A 20,124-nucleotide genomic window follows, 5' to 3' on the forward strand; every position below is an offset into this window, starting at 1 on the left:
CCTCTCACCTGCACACAGACACGGACACATCCACATGCACACACACACACACACACACACACACACTGAATGAGGACACTGTGCTCTTCCCTGCCCTCGGGGGGCTGTCTGTGAGACACGGTCTGACCCCAGCCCATTATCTGTCCCTGTGGCAGTGCTGCCATGCAGTGATTATCTCCAGTTTCAGTGTGCAGTGCGCCTCCCCGGAGACACTGCGCTTAAGCCCACGCGCTGGAGGAGAGGGAAAACTCTGAGCTTCTCAAACTCTGAAACCGTTTTTCTGAGGGCGGTGCGAGACTTCTTTGACTGCTCTCGCATGTCTATCTGCCTAGCTGCAGAAATGACTGTTATTATAAGAATGTAGCACAAAGTAATGAGCCGTTGGTTGTCTCTGTGCACCGAGTTTCGCTTTCCTGCAGTGGGTCCTCTTCTGCCCGGCCAAGGCTGAATTCATCAGAAGCGTTTGCCAGCACCATTAAGCAATTGCATTAGTCAAGCTATTACTCCAGTGCCTCGTGTACAATTTGTATTTGACTTGGAACTCCAAAGTAAAAAAAAAAAAAATCAAGTGCATTGCCATCATTGTAGTATTATTGATGTTGATAATTCACTTATGTTACACTTAGCAGTTCCATTATGACCCCTAGCGAGAGGGCAGGCGGTGGTCGCTTAGTGAACATGAGCGTCCTGTATTATTGATGACTCCCATGTCCAGGCTCAGGCTAATGGCCAATGGGCCTCATGGGCCCACACCGCAATTAGCCTGGATGACCGTGAACCCGGCCAGGGGCATCGATTAGCCTTGCGCTAACCGTGTCCATTTCGTCAGGCTTAATTGGTTTACATGCGCAAAAGTCCCGCAGAACAGGCGCTCGTATGGAGACCCTTCATTCGCACTCTCTTCACTGTACGTAATGGACACTTAAACCCGTACCTGCATCAACATTGTTTAAGAAGAAGTTTGGTTGGGTTCACCCAGTGATGACCCTCTCTGTGCTGTCTGTGAGTTTGTGCCACGCACCATTGCCCTGCCGTTTACCCTGCAAGCTCCGTCTTCATTTTTAACACCAGTATTAATCTTACTGTACACAGGGCGGTGGAGCCGTTATTGGTAGGTGGGATGATATGATTTGGTTTCTAATGTTCTGAAGCAGGAAATGATTCAGTCCTATCAATGTTTATTTTCTGGATGAAGCTAATTTGGAGCCTGGAGAGTTGCAAAAACAAAGGCCAAATTTTAAGGCCAAATTCGCCATGATGCTTCCTCCCAAGAGATGTTCTCTTGGTAGCATTTAAAAATGAAAAATGAATCTCTCATAGTGCTCTTGCCAGCATTGAAAATGTATCATGCACAGAAACGGAAGATTCTTTTGATGACATCAGCAGCTGTTTGTTATTTTCCACGATCGTTGTAGTTATTGAGCTGAAAAGTATGGCACTGAGCAGACATCTCGATGGCGGTTACCTCTGGTCTGTGTGATGACTCTGAGAAGCCTGAGGACCAATCAGCCACAGGGAGGCCTCTTGTCGCCATCGCCTCATTGGCTGACCACTCCTCCTCGGGAGGTGCTTTACCACTGGAGGCCCGGAGCAGCGATAATAACTCAGGCCTAACCGTGAGCAAGCCGGACTGTTAAGCGAAGAGGTCTGTTCGCCTGCACGTAATTTCTGCTGTACCCTCGATTAAGGCACTTGACCTGAATTACTTCAGTCCGTGCCCGGCTGTGTGAATGGAAATCAGGAAGAAATTGTGTGATGAGGATGAGGGCATCTGCAAGTGAAACATTATGTAATCGTGATTAGCGGCTGCCGCTCTCTCTGGCTGGTTTGATTGGAGGTCTGGTGTGATTGGACGTCTGGTGTGATTGGACGTCTGGTGTGATTGGAGGTCTGGTGCCATTGGAGGTCTGGTGCCATTGGAGGTCTGGTGTGATTGGAGGCTGGTGTGATTGGAGTCTGGTGTCATTGGAGGTCTGGTGTGATTGGACGTCTGGTGTGATTGGAGGTCTGGTGCCATTGGAGGTCTGGTGCCATTGGAGGTCTGGTGTGATTGGAGGCTGGTGTGATTGGAGTCTGGTGTCATTGGAGGTCTGGTGTGATTGGGGGTCTGGTGTGATTGGAGGTCTGGTGTGATTGGAGGTCTGGTGTGATTGGAGTCTGGTGTCATTGGAGGTCTGGTGTGATTGGGGGTCTGGTTTGATTGGAGTCTGGTGTCATTGGAGGTCTGGTGTGATTGGGGGTCTGGTTTGATTGGAGTCTGGTTTGATTGGAGTCTGGTGTCATTGGAGGTCTGGTGTGATTGGAGGTCTGGCGTGATTGGGGGTCTGGTTTGGCTGCTGTCGGGGCCTGTTAGCCCTGCGTGCAGAGACGCCTGCTGCTGGGAACGTCCTCCGGTTTGACCCTCCTGGAGCAGGAGCCGGTCTCATCTTGAGAAGGTGTCTACGGGCATGATGGGAAGGGGTTGGGGTGGTGTGGAGCTAATTCATCACGTTGATTAACTGAATTAACATTTCTCGTTTACCAGTGTTGTGGAACGGCATGTATGAGGTTCTGGTCTTACACTGTTAACAGACATATGAAACAGCAGTATTGGGCAGTATTGGGCACCCCAGGACCAGGTAGTTTTCTATTGTTGCACAATATTGTAGTAATAATCTAAATCTGTTTATAATCACAAAATGTGTGACAGTACAGTATGTCATTGTGTGTTTGCTGTGCCGATGCATGCCTTCTGATTGGTTCACGCGGGGCAGGTGGCTGAGGGCTCATGAGAATTCTGCCCGTAATGTGGTTGATGACGTGTCATGGCGGCCAGGCTGTCAAGGGCTGTGCAGAGCAGGAGATACGCAGCACAGCAGTGCACGCTTCCTGTAGCCAGATTTCCTGCTCTGCTGGAGTTGGCTGGTCGTACTGAGACCGTCGCTGGGCCAAATCCCTGATAGTGCACTGCTGTTGTACATTTGAAAGGCTCCGTTTCCAGAAAGGCCTTATTTGGACAGTTGTCCTTGTTTTTGCGGTTGTCATGGTGACGCACCAATACAACTGCACACAGCTTAAGCCTGGATGGAGAGTGGACTCATTTTGGTATTCTGGTATTGTCTCCGTCTCCTCTCTCTCTCTCTCTCTCTCTCTCTCTCTCTCTCTCGCTCTCTCTCTCTCTTGCTCTCACTCTCATTCTGATTTGTGATTCTATTTTCCTTTCTCATTCTCCCCCTGTCACTTTTTCCTTCTCTCATCTTCACCATCTCTCTCTCTCTCTCCCTCTCTCTCTCTCTCTCTCTCTCTCTCTCTCTCTCTCTCTCCACCACTGACTCTTTCCCCCTCTCATTCTCTCGCTCTCTCGCTCTCTCTCCCTCTACATCTCAGTCTGCTCAGACCGGTCATTAAATATTAATCTCCAAACTACCATCAGAACTTGTCTTGCCTCCTATGCAAAACATAAACAGATGCAGGGTGAGAGCAGCAGTGCTCAGACTGGGCCTCTTTCTTGGTCGCATTCAAGCATCTGTCTTTCCAGAAAATTTTCTGGACTGAAAGACTGGATTTCAAACCCGCCTCTGTTTAAAGAGGGCGCAGACCTCTCTGGGGTGATTTTTTTTGTGGTGATATGGTCTGGGAGCACACTTCCACTCCCGTCAGTCATGGTGGTAGGTCTGTTTGCCGAATTCCTCATGACGAAGGGACATCATCAGGGCATCAGCGGAGCCCAGACTGTGTTAAACCAGAATCAGTGTGGCTTTATTATTTAAGTAGCAAACACTCCAAAACAGACACAAGTAGGGGTAAACATGTTTTGCAGATTCTGAAGAAGCCCCACCATATCTCTGACAGATCCATGAGCTTGTGAGTTATCACTTTGAATCATGATTTATGACAGAAGCAGGCTGCTCACAGCTGCTCGTATTGTCTCGCTCATTGATGTTAATGTACTGTAGTAAACATCCATACTTTATGGTGATGCCAAGTGACACATTTTGAAGCGATTGTTTTGTTAGCTCCTGCATCTGTTTTGCTGGCTTTATATATTATCATTTAGCTAATGGGTGCGCTTGATGTGAGTCAGGAAACCAAGAGAAACACTCGTACTCACTCAGCGGCTCAGTGAGCACGGCTCTCAGAATCACATCGGGCCGCCCGCGTTGATACAGCCGGAATGAAAGGGCTTTTACTCCCTGTGTAATCGCACGGCTCTGCGAATATACTGCCTTACCTGTAACTGTTCTTTATCTGAATCTGCATTTTCATGATTTTACCTGTGCCACGGTTTTCTCCTTATACCTATACAAGAGTATTTAACCTGTATGAGTGCGGTCCTTTTCCCATAAGAGTATTTTACCTGCATGTACTGTCATTTACCTGTAAGAGTGTTTAACCTGTATGAGTGCGGTCCTTTTCCCATATGAGTATTTTACCTGCATGTACTGTCATTTACCTGTAAGAGTATTTAACCTGTATGAGTGCGGTCCTTTTCCCATACGAGTATTTTACCTGCATGTACTGTCATTTACCTGTAAGAGTATTTAACCTCTATGAGTACTGTTCTTTACCTGAATGTGTATTTTTACCTGCGTCCAACTGTTATTTTACCTGTGTGTGTATTTGGCTTGTGGTGGTACTTGACATTAACCCCTGCTGTACCTGACTCTTAGCGGAGTAGGCTGTGTGTTTAGGCCTGGGAGCAGGATCATTGTTTTGGGATTTTGTTGGAACATGTTTCCTGCTCCTCAGCTGTTGAAGGAATGCCCTGCTGGAAACCCAGAGCTCTTCCCTGTGTGTGTTTGTGTGTGTGTGTGTGTTCATGTGTACGGCACGTTTGAACATGTCACCCAACAGCCTTGGGGACCCTTTCACTCTAACCACAGAATGGCGTATCCTTCGTTTCCAATATCGAACTCAAGTTTCTAAATGACTGACACAACATAAGTTCACTCAGATGGTGGTATATGTTTTTACCCCCTCCCCCCCACTCACTGGGTGTTTTTGGTTTTTCCCACCTTCTCTGCAAACTCTAGAGACTGTTGTGTGTGAAAATCCCAGGATTTTGGTTGGTCTGCCACCAACCATCACATTTCTTCTGACATTTGGTCTGAGAAACAGCTGAACCTCTTGACCATGTCTGCATGTTTTTATGCATTTAGTTGCTGCCACATGATTAGCTGATTTCAATATTTGCATTAACAAGCTGGTGTACAGGTCCACCTAATAAGGTCCTCACTGAGCATATGTCCGAAGAAGCGATTGTTATACAGTATATTATATGACGATACATCTCTATCTTTATTATGTATTTGTTGCCCTCTCCACTGCTGCTTGTCTAAATAAAGCAGAACCTGCAAAAGGAGGGTGGACTGTCCTTCTCTCCTTGAGAAAAAAGTTAAACAAAAACAAGAAACTCACTGGAGCCAGCTAGGTTTGATTTCCTGTCAAGTAGTCGAAGGCACTGCAGCTGAATAAATGATACGGCTCTCTTAATTTGTTTTCTCCCAAAACTTCTGAAAAAGTATAAATCCAGAGCTAATTTGCGCTGTGACATTTCGCTCAAAACCTGGAATGCGATTCTGGAGGCACACCAGGGGACGGCGTTTTCCATTTTTATGACTTGATTTATATGCTAAGCGCTGATGAATATGGATTCATATTTAGCGTGCGCTTGAAGACTGCTCGTGATTCGCGTGACTCATTGCTGTGTTTACTGCGCGGTTGCTGGTTACACTAGTAATTGGCATGCCACACGGCAGCTCAAAGCTCCCGCTCCCCTATGTCTTGTTTGATTGCCATCCGAAGATGAGCGCCGTCAAATCGTATCCGTTATGTCATAAATTCAGAATGTGTAAACACAGAAAGGCATCATCGCTGCTAAGAAGGGTTTTATTAGTTTGATTGTTGTAGAATGTCATCGAAAAAGCGTGTGAGGTTGAGCCCTCAGGTAATCGCGCACGTGCTAACGGTGAACTGGCTTTGCTATATTTCCGCTCACGGTCTGAGAAGACTTTTGTTTGTTTTTATAACCGCCTATGAGACTGCCAGTGCCCCTCATTCTGCAGCTTGTGGGCTCCCAGTTGTTTTTACAGTCCCAGCTCCTCAGAAGAGGGGCATGTAGGACTGCGAGTTTACCCTACGAGTACAGTGCATGTTTCCATGCATTATCCCAAGGGATTTGAACTTGTGGGGAAAGAAAATGAGCGCCATTTTGGCTCTTATTGCCACGCAATGATGTGAATCCCAGTCTGGTTTGTTAAACAGTAACTTCGATGGGCTGTTGATTCGCTCGAGCGAGGCACTGTTCTGCATGGCTGCACCCCACGGCCTGGTACTGAATTCAAATGGTGCCAGACAGTGCCGGCTGCAGGCTGCCACACTGCAGGGCGACTCACTAGTGCCACCTAGGGGTGGGAGGGTTTCAATCGTCTGGGTTGACGACGTAGTGTCAACAACTCCCACCAGTCTGATGGGTGCCTGCCAGTCCATCTGCCTTCCAAAATGAGAGACCTCACATTCCTAATTGTCTGTTGTTATTAATATACTAACCGCACGCTTGTTTAGTGGAAGTCAAATCCTCCTGCCGTCTAACTTTGTTTGGCCGCCCGTTGTTGGTCATATAACATCCAGTGGGGACCTGACATTAGCTGTGAAACCGCAGAGGCCGTGTAGTGTCCAGTGTGTGAAACAGATACGCTGTACATCACGTCTTTAGTAAGGCTGTCTACCGCTGTCCAAACGTGCTCCACACGTTTTATTTTCACAGTACATGTGTATCCAGATTGGCCTTTCCGCATTGCGTGACATTTTCAGTGCGGGTTTTAGCAGATTCTTTTATCCAGCGTGTCTTACTTAGCTCTATGTTTATGGAAGCATTTCCAGGTTAAGTTCCTTCCTCAAGAGTTCAACGAAAATGCCCTGCTGGGGAATGGAGCTTGCGTCCTCTGGGTTGGCAGTGCAGTATACTTACTAATGGGCTTTCACTCCCCCCCTCATCTTAAAGATGCCCCCACCTTCTCATCGGCTGTCCCATCTCGGGCCCTTCTCTGCCAGATGAACAGTTTATTGAAATGAAACCGTGATGGCTATCATTCCTTTCATGACTGTCGGGTCCATTATCCTGACCACAGCTGAGCATTTGGTTCAGGATTTTTGGGTTGGTCACTGCACTAGGAGGTTATGCTTCAGCTGGCCTTTCCACCTCATTGAGAGGCCTGAAATACTTGGATTATCTATATGGATATCCAGGGTCTAACATTTCTCTGTTGTCATTACAAGTTCTAGACTTGTCGCTCTGTTGAAGCTGTTTGTGCCATAGGGCAGCAAAGCAGAAAGTGCTGCTCTCGAATCAAATCCTCTGGAAATGCGGAAAGTCTGTGACTCAGTCGAGTGATTCACTCTTGAAATGAGATTCAATCAATTATATTTGTCGCAAATGTACTTAAAAAAATGTATCCAGTGCTCAACTGTCATGACATAACGCCTAACCTCAATGTGTCAGGAGATGAGGGAAGGGGCTATGTGGGGGGGAGAGTGAAACCGGGCCTGGTTCAGGAGTGCCGTGGCCTGGCGGAGCGACTGCGTGAAGGATGTGCTTTCATGTGCTCCGTGGCGGGGCGAGGCCCGGAGCCAGGTCTGCACTCAGCGCCGATCGGACCGCCTGGGTGGGAGGCCGGGCGAACGAAGAGGAAGAGGAAGAGGAGGAGGACTTTTCCTTCTGGAACGCACCCCTAAGACACCGCAGGAACAATGTTACGTAAAAAGGAGGCAGGAGCCTCAACAGTTTTTCCTCCCCCTCTCGCTTTGTCTCTCTCTTTCTCCCCCCTCCCCCCCTCCCCCCCTCCCCCCCCTCTCTCTCCCTCTCTCTCCCCCTCTCTCTTTGTCTCTCTCTCTCGCTCCCCCCTTTCTCTCTCCCTCTCTCCCTCACCCTCTCCCTCCCTCTCCCTCTCCCCCTCTCTCTTTCCCTCCCTCTCTCCCTCTCCCTCTCCCTCTCTCCCTCTCTCTCCCCCTCCCTCCCTCTCCCTGGATCCAGGTGATGTGAGCTCTTTAATGTGGAGCGCTGGGAGTCACTCATTATCTCCTCTTTCAGCAGGCTGAGCTTTCTTCTCCTTTTTTCCTTTCCCACGGTTTTCCGCACCGATTCAGCCATAATTATGATCTGTTCAAAAGAATATTTTTTGAAGATGTTAATCATCAGGGGAATCATCATGGGGGGGTAGGCAGAGGGTATATTACTTGTGTAAATGGGTACGATCGGTGATTCGGACTGTTGAGCACAGATCTTGCCCTTATTAAAAAGGAAGGCTGTTACAGTTGTGAAAGAACGTGCGCTAATTGCCAGCGCATTAACATACTCTAAACACTGCTGCTGCCAGAACTGAAGGCTGTCTGTGCCTGTGCTCTGACAGCAGAACAGTGTCATTGTGGTCTGGTTCCAATAGGCTGTCTTGTTTGCCTGCTGTTTGGCGGATTGATTGGCTGACACCGACGACTGGTCTGGGCTCATTGGTCTGCATATTTTTGTGCTTTTCATTACCTGGCAACAGGCTCACGCTTAATCTCCGCTGAAGGATTTCCAGAACAGTCGTCTTTTCAGCGGAGTTTTTTCCCACACCGCGGAGATGTCCGGTTCGGTCCCGCAGCTTAAAGCGCAACGCGCCCTGACTCGCTCCTTGCTGCTCTGCTCCATCAGTGATGGATAAGGGACACCGGTGTGGCGGTGGAGGCGATAGCGGTGCTACGTCTCATGAAATAATGATCTTAGAGTCGGGTTTGAAAAGTTACCCACGGAGTAGCCAGGTGTGCCGGGTGGCTTTGATGTGAAGCATTTCAAAGCACACGGCCATTTTCATTGCGTCAAATTCAGGGAATCGTCCAGTGCAAGTTCATGTATGAAGATGGTGCACACACACACACACACACACGCACACTTTCACACCCCACTTGCCTCTGTGATTAAGTCTGCAGGTCAGCCAAGCTGAATCAGTCTCATTTCATGGAGCCTTGTGACATCAGTTTGAACTCCTTTCCTGCCTCTGCCATTGGCTGGAAGATGCTTGGAGGACTGTCTCTGGAGTGCCTTCTTCCTCTGCAGTTAAACGGTTAAACCCCCCATCCTTTCTGATCTCTACTGAAGAGCTCCTACTCTGATCTCTCTCACTCAACCTCTCACTCTTTGTCTCTCACAATTTTCTCGCTCACTCAATCATGCACACTCACACTCCTGCCATGTTCTCTGCTCTTCGAAGAGTGGCCTCATGAATATTTCACCACTCCCGATATCTTGCAAATAAAATAAATTGGGGAAATCTGGAGCTGTTACTTTTTAATGGGGGTGAGTCCATGTGGGGAATGTTAATCTGGAGCTACCTTGTCTCCTTCAAAAGCGGTAGAGGACTCCTGGCAGTCACAATGGAAAACAAGCCCATCACTCCCTTAAGTTCTGTGCAGATGAAAAATGATACAGCCCTATTTGATATCCATTGTACCCTCTTTCCCTAATGAGTGCACAGCTACTCTTTGCTTAATGGGCATGAAGTTACACGGTGTCATGTCACTCTTTCCACTGTGAAGTTAATGGGAGGTAAAAGAGACAAGTTGCACATGAAATTTAAATGAAAGCTAAACATTTGGGATGCATTCGGTTTGGCTACGTGTAATACATTTAGCGTGAGGGGAAACCGTAAATCAGCAGGCAAAGGTACATTCTTCTTCCAAACGGATGATTTACGACCGCTAGAATAATAAGCCATTCGGCGAAATGAAGCACGGCGAGTTTCCTGGCCCAAAGTATTCCCCCGTCCACAGACGCAGTTCGTCATCGGCAAATTCAAGATGGCCGTGCTTAATGGGCGAGCGTGGATTCAGTCACGCCGAATAAGAGCGCGGCACGGGGCGGCACTGCGAAAGCGCTCGACTGTTCATTCCCCCGCTCCTTGAAGTTCGACGTCTGGTCTCGACCGTATCGGGTCGAGTTATTAAGCTAATCCACGTCCGAAGAAGCAAAGCGGTAGTCAAGCATAGAGAATTGGCTTTGACTGATGTATACGGTATATGTAACAGGCAAAGCAGTAAGTGTTTTTCTTTTTTTGCCTCTCTAGAGTCCTGTCATTTACTTTCTGAGCCTACAATTGAAGACCCATTCCATTAGCTTGCCACTGAGACTGAGCTGGAAAAGGTCAATTATGTGTGCGTGAGGCAAAGCTGGCGCTCCAAGGTGACGGATAATGGCAGTGCAGCTCCATGACCAGACGCGTAAGTCTGCTTGACAATTGCCCTTTCATAATATCAGATAAGATTAGCCACGAGCTCTTAAATGTGCCATAACCGCCGAGCCGCGTTGTCACAAAAGGGCCTCCGTCTGGTGCGTTTCTCACCGTTCGGAGGCTTAATAAATCCGTTCTTTTCCCCGAAACTGTCGGTTCACTGTGGGGGTGTAAGAACCGTCTTCTGTTGTCAGCTGTGAGCCCGCCCCCCGCTCTCCCAACATCTCTTTCTCGCTTTCTCTTTCTCCCTCCCTCTCTCTGTCTCTCTCTCGTCGCCTTTCTCCATCTCTTCTGCTCTCTCTCGCTCTCTCTGCAGTGCTCTGGAGAATTGCAGCCTCACCTCTTGTGTTGATGGGCTGTCGTTTCCGCGGTGATTAGCCCTGATTTCTGTGTCGAAGGCGGGCACGTGCCTCTCCACTCCAGTCTCTCTGCCTTTGTGAAAGCTCCCTGAGTATTCACCCTCTCCCCCCTCCTGTCCGAGGCACATCCCAGAAAAATACATTTGAATTAAAAACATCTTTACGCGGGGCTGCTGGGTGGTCCTGCTCGTACTCCGGGCTTCGGTGTCACTCCTGTGGCCGGCCGCCCATGGGAGGGGCGCACGGTTTCCCCACACTGGCACCCAACCGCGTGACTGATCCCAATGATTAATGTGGCACTGATGCGAACACGCCGAGCGATAGGTCACAGACTTAACTTAATAAGGTCCTCCTAGAACTGCCAATCACTCTCCCTCTCCCTCACGCGCACGCAGTGAAGTACTGACACACATGAGCTGATCTGCATCTCACACACAGACACACAGACACACAGATCTACATATACTCATACGCACTTGCATGTACACACTTTTGCCTATACATTTTTCAGAGCATATGTGCTTGCAAGTACATACATGCAAACTAGCTATGCTGATGCCAGGTTATCAGGGTCATAACTGACAGCAGCAGTCGATTCATACGCTCACAACAGAAGCTTAAGTGCTGCAGTAGATTCAATAGGGGGATTGAAATTGTTGTATTATTCGGAAGCAAATGGGTCCCTGCTCGTGAATTCCTTCAGAATGTTCAGAGTTCAGCCAAGGTGCAGTTTGAAGGGGCGTGTTTTCACTGTCATGTGTACACAGATGAGTCTCGTCCTGTACATGCGTGTACACACACACACAGACACGCTAAACCGCCGTACGCAATGTCCTTTCACACTAACCTGAGGAAGCTCATGGCGGCGCTCTAACGGGCCAGTAGTGGCTGTCACTGGTGTGTGAATACGAGCGTGCGGGTCTGGGGGGGGCGGAGGGGGGGCAGAGGGTGTGCAGTCTAATGGGGGCGGGGGGGGTGAGGGCAGAGTGTGTGCAGTCTAATGGGGGCGGGGGGGGTGAGGGCAGAGTGTGTGCAGTCTAATGGGGGCGGGGGGGTGAGGGCAGAGTGTGTGCAGTCTAATGGGGGCGGGGGGTGAGGGCAGAGTGTGTGCAGTCTAATGGGGGCGGGGGGTGAGGGCAGAGTGTGTGCAGTCTAATGGGGGCGGGGGGTGAGGGCAGAGTGTGTGCAGTCTAATGGGGGCGGGGGGTGAGGGCAGAGTGTGTGCAGTCTAATGGGGGCGGGGGGTGAGGGCAGAGTGTGTGCAGTCTAATGGGGGCGGGGGGTGAGGGCAGAGTGTGTGCAGTCTAATGGGGGCGGGGGGTGAGGGCAGAAAGTGTGCAGTCTAATGGGGGCGGGGGTGAGGGCAGAGTGTGCAGTCTAATGGGGGCGGGGGTGAGGGCAGAGTGTGTGCAGTCTAATGGGGGCGGGGGTGAGGGCAGAGTGTGTGCAGTCTAATGGGGGCGGGAGGTGAGGGCAGAGTGTGTGCAGTCTAATGGGGGCGGGAGGTGAGGGCAGAGTGTGTGCAGTCTAATGGGGGCGGGGGTGAGGGCAGAGTGTGTGCAGTCTAATGGGGGCGGGGGTGAGGGCAGAGTGTGTGCAGTCTAATGGGGGCGGGGGGGCAGAGTGTGTGCAGTCTAATGGGGGCGGGGGGGCAGAGTGTGTGCAGTTTAATGGGGGCGGGGGGACAGAGTGTGTGCAGTCTAATGGGGGCGGGGGTGAGGGCAGAGTGTGTGCAGTCTAATGGGGGCGGGGGTGAGGGCAGAGTGTGTGCAGTCTAATGGGGGCGGGGGTGAGGGCAGAGTGTGTGCAGTCTAATGGGGGCGGGGGGTGAGGGCAGAGTGTGTGCAGTCTAATGGGGGCGGGGGGTGAGGGCAGAGTGTGTGCAGTCTAATGGGGGCGGGGGGTGAGGGGTGAGGGCAGAGTGTGTGCAGTCTAATGGGGGCGGGGGTGAGGGCAGAGTGTGTGCAGTCTAATGGGGGCGGGGGGTGAGGGCAGAGTGTGCAGTCTAATGGGGGCGGGAGTGTGAGGGCAGAGTGTGTGCAGTCTAATGGGGGCGGGAGTGTGAGGGCAGAGTGTGTGCAGTCTAATGGGGGCGGGGGGTGAGGGCAGAGTGTGTGCAGTCTAATGGGGGCGGGGGGTGAGGGCAGAGTGTGTGCAGTCTAATGGGGGCGGGGGGTGAGGGCAGAGTGTGTGCAGTCTAATGGGGGCGGGGGGTGAGGGCAGAGTGTGTGCAGTCTAATGGGGGCGGGGGGTGAGGGCAGAGTGTGTGCAGTCTAATGGGGGTGGGGGTGAGGGCAGAGTGTGTGCAGTCTAATGGGGGCGGGGGGTGAGGGCAGAGTGTGTGCAGTCTAATGGGGGCGGGGGGTGAGGGCAGAGTGTGTGCAGTATAATGGGGGCGGGGGTGAGGGCAGAGTGTGTGCAGTCTAATGGGGGCGGGGGGGCAGAGTGTGTGTAGTCCAATGGGGGCGGGGGGTGAGGAGCACCTGGGCCTGGGAGGTGGCACTCCGCTGTGGAATGCGTCCCGCTGGCCTCCGTGGCCGACTGGGAGAACACAACCCCCCATTCAGCTCCCCCAATCTCACAGTGTCCTGAGAGAGAATTCCTCTCACGCGCTTTTGCCCGCCCGGAGAAACGTCTCCTCTGCAGACTGTGGAGCCAGTGTGATACGAGAGCAAAACATGGGGCCGTGTCCCATAATCCTCTCCTGTCACGGCCAGTGAGGGTCAGGGTCCTACAGTCCCCTCCTGTCACTGCCAGTGAGGGTAACCGTACATTTTAGTTGTTTGCATACATTGTTCTCAGGCACTGAAACTCAATTTAACTACAACAATAAACTACAACATATTTTATCTGAAACTTGTTTTTGGCACGTTGCGATACTCATTTTAAAACTACCCATTTCACAAAACACAACTCGTTTCTGAGCGAGTTCCATTTCATTATCAACTGCACCTGTTCAGCCGAGCTGTTGCTGCTGCTCTGAATTCACCTGTGCTGTTCATTGGACATTGGTAGGGTTGCCTGTTTTAGAATTTGTGCACGCGCACACTTGGGCGTCAGGGTGGCTTGTAGCTTGATCAGACCGGACATTTATATTGTTTAGTTGGGACCACAAACCGGACCCCGCCTAATAATGTGAAAACCGGCCATTTCGGTCCAGAATCTGGCAACCCTAGGCGTCAGCAAGCTGGCAAAACATTTTAATGTTTGACCTCTTCCCAGTGCATCATGGGAGAACAGCTGCAATGGAAGTTGCAGTGGGGAGTGGACCTTTGTCTGCCACTAAATTGTGATTGAGTGTATCCAGTACAGAACCGATTTACCCTATGAGGAGTCCTGGAGCACTTCTGCTACGTATGTCTGTGCAGTGTGCTCACTGATTACAGTCCCAGGTAGGCTTTGGCTGCTGAACAATGGTTCTGCTTCACACCTGTGCCCGCGTTCATCAGTCACTTGGCTCCTATGACGAAGCTCGGTCTGACAGTCCACTGCCCTTCTCGACACAAGCCGGGCCGGGGTCTACGTGCCACCGCGTTTCAGTCCCGCTTATGATTCGGGGGCGGCGTAAACTTGTTTGGAGGGTGCGGTGTTCATTGTCAAAACGAGTGCCGGCTGGAGGGGCCTCGGTTAGCCGATTGTGAGGATGCGAACGGTTAATCAAAATGTCACTGAACTGCAGAATTTGATATTCAGGCAGAGACCTCGGCTTAACCTTTCTCCTTCCATAACGGGGTAATCATACCCACTGCACTCCAAAGGCCTTTCAGTTTGAAAAGGCTGTGTTTAATCCATGGCCTGCACCTGGTCCTTAGAGGCTGGAAATGAATGCTGTGAAGTGTAGTCTAAGGGCCAGTCACTCCGAGGACAGACACAGCCGTAAGGAGATGAATCTATGGTTTGCAAGCGTTGAGAGACCCCAGAAGGTTTTTTTTTTTTTTTTTCAATAAACCTTTTAAAGCAGTCCAGCTCCTTCATAGGGCTCGTATCTTTGCTCTGTGATGTGAGTAAGGAGGAATTACTGTGTGTGATGTTTTCAGTGTCAGAGAAAATCCTGAATGTGCCAACTTAAAATGGCAGCCGTGGTTTGTTATGCGAGAACAGTGGTTCAGTTATCATTGTGTTGTGACCAACATGATGTATGAGAATTCCTGAAACTTGTGACTCGCAAATTGAAAATTACTGGCTGGTTTGCAGTGTAATTGTGCCATACCGGAACTGTAGCAGTTTCTTTGTCTGTCTGTCTGTCTGTCTGTCTGTGGGCAAAATATTTCCACCTCTTCCGCCTTTCTCGCTAACTGGCCAAATGCGGGCATGGCGGTTGGTGTGGCTTCTTGCAAAAAGGCAGATAACAAACAGATTCAGTAACACCATGAAACCACTTGTGACTATCAGCAGCAGGGTACTGGACTACAGTCACTGAACAAATATTACAGTGCTGATTGACCACATGGAGTTGCAATCACAGGCTAAACAGCGGAAGAGTGACTACAATTTAAGCAGGCATAACTCTAGCCCAATTTGTGATAGCCATGGATATGTATTTGGTGGGAGTTAAATTCCACAGCTGGTCCACACAGGTGCACAGTACAGGACCATTACATTACATTAATGGCATTTGGCAGATGCTCTTATCCAGAGCGACGTACAGTTGATTAGACTACGCAGGAGACAATCCACTCCTGGAGCAATGCAGGGTTCAGGGGCCTCATTCAAGGGCCGAACAGCTGTATTGCGGCTACACCGGGATTCGAACCACCGATCTTACGGGTCCCCGTCACGTACGTTAACCACTACGCTACAGGCCGACCAGAGGAGGCTCACGAAGGGGGTAAACTCGTACAGTAATGGCCGGTAATGGTTTCATCCAGTGGTTCCCTGGCTTGGGTAAGAGCTATGAGGTAAAGCGGTTAGAAATGGACCCTTGATTCCTGGACTGTAGCTCTCCTGCACTCAAGCACTCAGCTGAACTCAAGTTCCCAGAACACAACCCCTTGTTGACCCCAGTGCCTCCCACAGTCAGCCTGGGGGAGTCGGGGGGGTTGGAGGGGAAGGAAGAGTTGTTTTTTAATCGCTTCGTCTTCCTTTCATCATCCAGCAAGCCTCACGCTTCACACTCTTGTTCTCTCTCTCTCTCTGTCTTGCTCCAGAGGTTGAACGGGAGGTGTGAGCAGGGAACCCACTTACAGGGACAAATCCTCTTACAGCACAGCAGGTAATTGACAGGATGTAAGACTAACCACAGTCAATCCCCAGGGGGATTAAACGTGTTCCATCCATTAATGCAAGTGACCCCACCCCCCCACCTCACGCTCAACATTCAACATGCTGCGCATTTCAAAATGTCTTCCTCCATAGCCCTAGATAATATGGTTAGCATTCATCTTCAGTCTTTCACAAACCTCTTACACAACCTCTCAATATTGACGGCAGTTGACCTATGCTTCTGAAGCATTACCCGTTGACAAAAGATATTCATGTCCGCGTTGCAGTCAAGAAAACACTGCATGTTCATCCAGCTCTCCTAAGTCCAGTACAGACTGGATGTACTCTCATAGTACAAAACGTACTGCAGTGGAGACCATTTTAAATGGATATTGTTGCTGTGTATGTGTTGTCATTGGGCCTCCATGTGAATTAATTTGAGCCGATGGCCTCTGGGAGCTGAGCTGCTGTGAGCCGTAACGGTGGTGCTGCTGCACCTGGGTCCACCTGGGACTGAGCGTGACGCTAGAAAGAGGAAATGTAGACCAACCTGCTGCAGGTGTGATCGACTTTCAGGGAGCCCCTGTTAAACTCTACAGCGAGCGTGTGGGAGAGATTGTGAAGACTGCCTGGACTGGACCTTCAACTGTTTTAACTGTTACGGTGACCGTGTGCAGGATTGGCCGATGCAAGGGGCATGGGTGTGTGTTGATTGAGAGGGAGAGAGAGATTTTGAGAGAGGGGAGAGCGAGAGAGGGAGAGGAAGAGGTGGTGGCCAGGTTTTGGGGTCGGACAGGAGGCAGTCATTGTGTTGTGAATGAATTCCCTGGCCGAAATCACGGGCTGGCAGCCTGTGGCTACATTGCATTCAAATTATGAGAGGTGCAGCCAAATGCCAGCATTCCTCCCAACCTGGCCGCCATGCTCAAGGTCTTAAGTGATTTCTCTGAGGTCTGCTCCAGTGTAAAGGGCCTTTTGAAGGAGGGGGGAATCGTTGTCCTCTGAGAGGTCTGTTTGTCCGCGTTTCCTGGCAGCTGCCGTTTGACGGGACCCTCCCACCCAGCCAAGCCCTGCCACACGCCGCCCTGCCGGCCCTCACCGCCTCCTCACCCTGTCCCGTTCCCAATCCGTCACGGGGCTCAGCGCGTCTGCACGTCTCTCGCCCCGTCGGTCAGTGGGAGGGAGGGGGGGGTCTGGGAAGAGAAGAGGCGGGGACGGGGCTGTGGGCTGGAGGCCTCCCCACACGCCTTCGCCAGATTACCACAGACACGCTTTTCTGGAGGAGGGAATCCAGGGAGCTCCATGCAAAGGCCTGATAAACAAGAAGAAAGGGAACGAAACGAAAACGTATCAAAAGCCCCCTCGCCGTAGCGGTGTTTGGGAACTGCGATACGCTGCAGCCGGGACTTAAATCAATCACAGAATGAAAGAAGGGCTTCTCTGGCCCTAAGCCCGCTGTGAGCTCCAGAGACGGGGGCTTTCATAGGTCAGTGCAGCAGGAAATCGCCTCTCTCAGATGAGCTGGTATCTCCGCAGCCTTTCGAGGCCTCCAGCTGGCACCACAAACATCTCTGCAGCATAACTCGAATCCTCTCTCCATCGGCACCTTTCACAAAATGTGCTTTCGGAATTTTAGCAGTGGGGATGCGCTGGGTTTTCATTGCTAATCTTAATTTAATTGAATAATTAAAGGCAGTAATGAGCCGTCAGGGTCGGGTCTCTGGTGTAAACGAGAAGACGGCCATCCTGCTTCGCGTAGCTCCGTGCTTTGAGCCGGACGTGCTCGCTGGCTCGTCATATCGTCTCTGAGTGCGCTGCGTCGTCAGTGTGGCTGAAAGCAAGTCACGGAGAAGACCTTTACTGTCACGCTAGCTTGCTGGTTACAGGCAGGTCATCCATGTATGGAAGCCAGAGCTTAATGAGAAACGGCCGAGGGCTTCACAGATTGATTTTGAGGGAGTGTCCCTCATCCCATCCATCACTTATTTCAATAAAGAGATGGGGAGGCATGCGGGCACGCTGTCGGTTGACGTCACCCGATGCCCTTGCTTCAGTATTTATGCTGCCCTCCCTCCTGCAGCACGTTTGATGTCTGCCCGTAGAACCACGTCCTTCCTTATTTACTGCCCTCCGCTAATGGGGGTCAAAGGGATGGAGGGGGAGTGGTTATCCCACATCTCTGCTGTATTCCTCAGCTGGAAGGCTGCAGACAGTGAGAAGGATATGTGGTCTTTTGAGGAGCGGCTGAGGGTTTGTCAGAACGGGGGCGGCATGAGAGATTGAAGCCATTATCCAGGCTAGCCTTTGGCTCATGCTACTGAAGGTGGGATTGGTATCTGAGACACAGGGAGGTTACGCCCCCCCCCACTCCCTTACAAAGGGCAATACCGGCAAATCCCTAATGGGGCATGTGCAAATCCAACAGTGTGAGTTACAGTGGATATAACCCGACTGGAAGGGAGCTGCAGCCTGGGCTGGTCGGTGAGTCTACATGACGAGGTGTCCGCTCCCTTGGGTTCAGTTTTCCCTGAGCCCCGTCTGTCTTGCTGCAGTTCAATATTTCCGGAACCTTCTTTCCTCTCCCATGAGGCGTAAAGGAGTGCCTTGCTCGTCTGTCTTGTGTAGCATTCCTGGAAGAACCTTGCGCTTGTGCCCTTGTTTTTTTTTATATACTTTCCCCTTCTACCTAATTTAATCCCATCCCTGGGCGATGCCTGAGCCAACCCCAGTGCCACCCTGCAGGGCTACTGGCCACAGTTGCCACTGCTACAATTTGGATTCAAAACCAGTTGGCGGGGCCCATCACTGCACTAGAACAGTGTCTTAACCGGGTGAGGCGCCCATATTACAGGAGGTATGAAAGGAAAGGAGGGACGGTATGGTATGTCTGGGGTGTCACAGTGATTTAGTGGTGTATGAAACAAGAGATGTGATAGTCATAGGGTTTTTTGAGGTGATGTTATTGTAGGTAGGTTTCCTGTGCGGGTGTGTGTACGCATGCATGTGTTTGTGCGTGTTTGTGCAAGTGTGTGTGTGTGTGTGTGTTGTCTCGCAGGATTATGGACTGTACAGCGGTGTATAATCCCTGCTGAAAGACGCAGGAGTGATTGATGCTGCCGTCGGCCCCTCTGGCCGGGCCCTGTTGCCAGGGATACGGTGCGTTCGTGGCGAAACCCCCCGGTCTTCAGCTCAGGTATCAGCTGTGTGTGATTGAGTCCCGGAGCCCCAGCCCAGCATCACCTCAGCAGTCTGACCGTGTCTGAGTCTGAGGAGCACCCAGGCACAAGAAAACACAACTGACAGTTTCAGTGGGACATGTCAAACACTCCTGTATCCCATCAGCCACTGCTCACCTCTTTATGTAGAGTTTTGGCTGTCTGTCTGTTTGCTCAGCTCAATCACCAGGGCTTTTTGGAATGGATCCCCCACACGCACACCCACTTGGGGGGGATGGAATTGTACTACAGTGGGGTGTATAAAAAGTGTGGGTTGCAATGAATCTGTATGGAGGGAAAAGCAAACCTGAACTGTAAATGTTGCACGAGACCTTTCTGCACATTTTAAAGCAACATTGCCTTTTATTTAGTTTTTAGAGTTGAATGTTCAAAGGTCAGTTCAGAGATTGAAGTTGAAGAGAGGTTTGGTATTCCAGCAAGACAGTGATCCAAAGTATACCTCAAAATCATCCATGAAGTAGCTCCAGGAAAGACTGATGGTTTTGGAATGGCCACCACAGTCCCCAGACTAGAATATTATTGAAAATCTGTGGAGAGATCTTAAACATGCCTTACATGCAAGGAGGCCGAAGAATATTTCTGAGTTAGAGATGTTGTGCCAGGAGGAATGGGGAAAAATTGGCAAAAGCAAGAACTGAAAAACTCTTCCAAAGTGGCTACAGGAAGTGTTTACAAACTGTTATAGTTGCTCTAGGAGGTCTTACAAGGTAATAACTAACTTTTTCCTTTTTTTTATTTTATTTTGAAACTATAAATGAAAAGAAATCTTGCTTTGAAATTTGCAGAAATGTGTCATGATTAACTTTATTAACCATTTAGAGATTAGGTTCGCTTCTGTTCACGGAGATATTAATTGTAAAAGGCATTTGACCAGGGGTGGTCACAGTTTTGCATACGACTGTAATTAGAATGAAGAAAAACTTAATTCTAATGAAAAATGAAAAATTAATGTTTTAATATGCAGGTGTTTTTATTATTTGTGCAGCTTTATGGAGAGCAAAATTAACGATTAAGCTTTTAGGAATTATGCTTCAGGTTTAGTCGCTAACTTGGAGTTCATTTCGGTTCATTTCAGTTCTAACA

At 50.1% G+C, this 20,124-nt stretch overlaps 1 protein-coding gene across 5 annotated transcripts in view; it reads left to right on the forward strand.

The window, feature by feature from the left end:
* peak1 (pseudopodium-enriched atypical kinase 1) overlaps positions 1–20,124 on the forward strand; it is a 134,180-nt gene that overhangs the window by 34,918 nt on the left and 79,138 nt on the right. Inside the window, exon 3 of one of the 5 annotated variants that reach the window (XM_061221894.1) lies at positions 10,080–10,233. The exons of 3 other annotated variants lie outside the window; for them this stretch is intronic. The gene's annotated coding sequence lies outside the window, so the exon portion shown is untranslated. Of the gene's footprint in view, positions 1–10,079; positions 10,234–15,750; positions 15,816–20,124 lie in introns of all 5 variants that reach the window. One more of the 5 variants, XM_061221892.1, reaches the window with a different exon arrangement.

Source organism: Conger conger, chromosome 15 (genome assembly GCF_963514075.1).
Source record: "Conger conger chromosome 15, fConCon1.1, whole genome shotgun sequence".
NCBI classification, from domain to species: domain Eukaryota; kingdom Metazoa; phylum Chordata; class Actinopteri; order Anguilliformes; family Congridae; genus Conger; species Conger conger.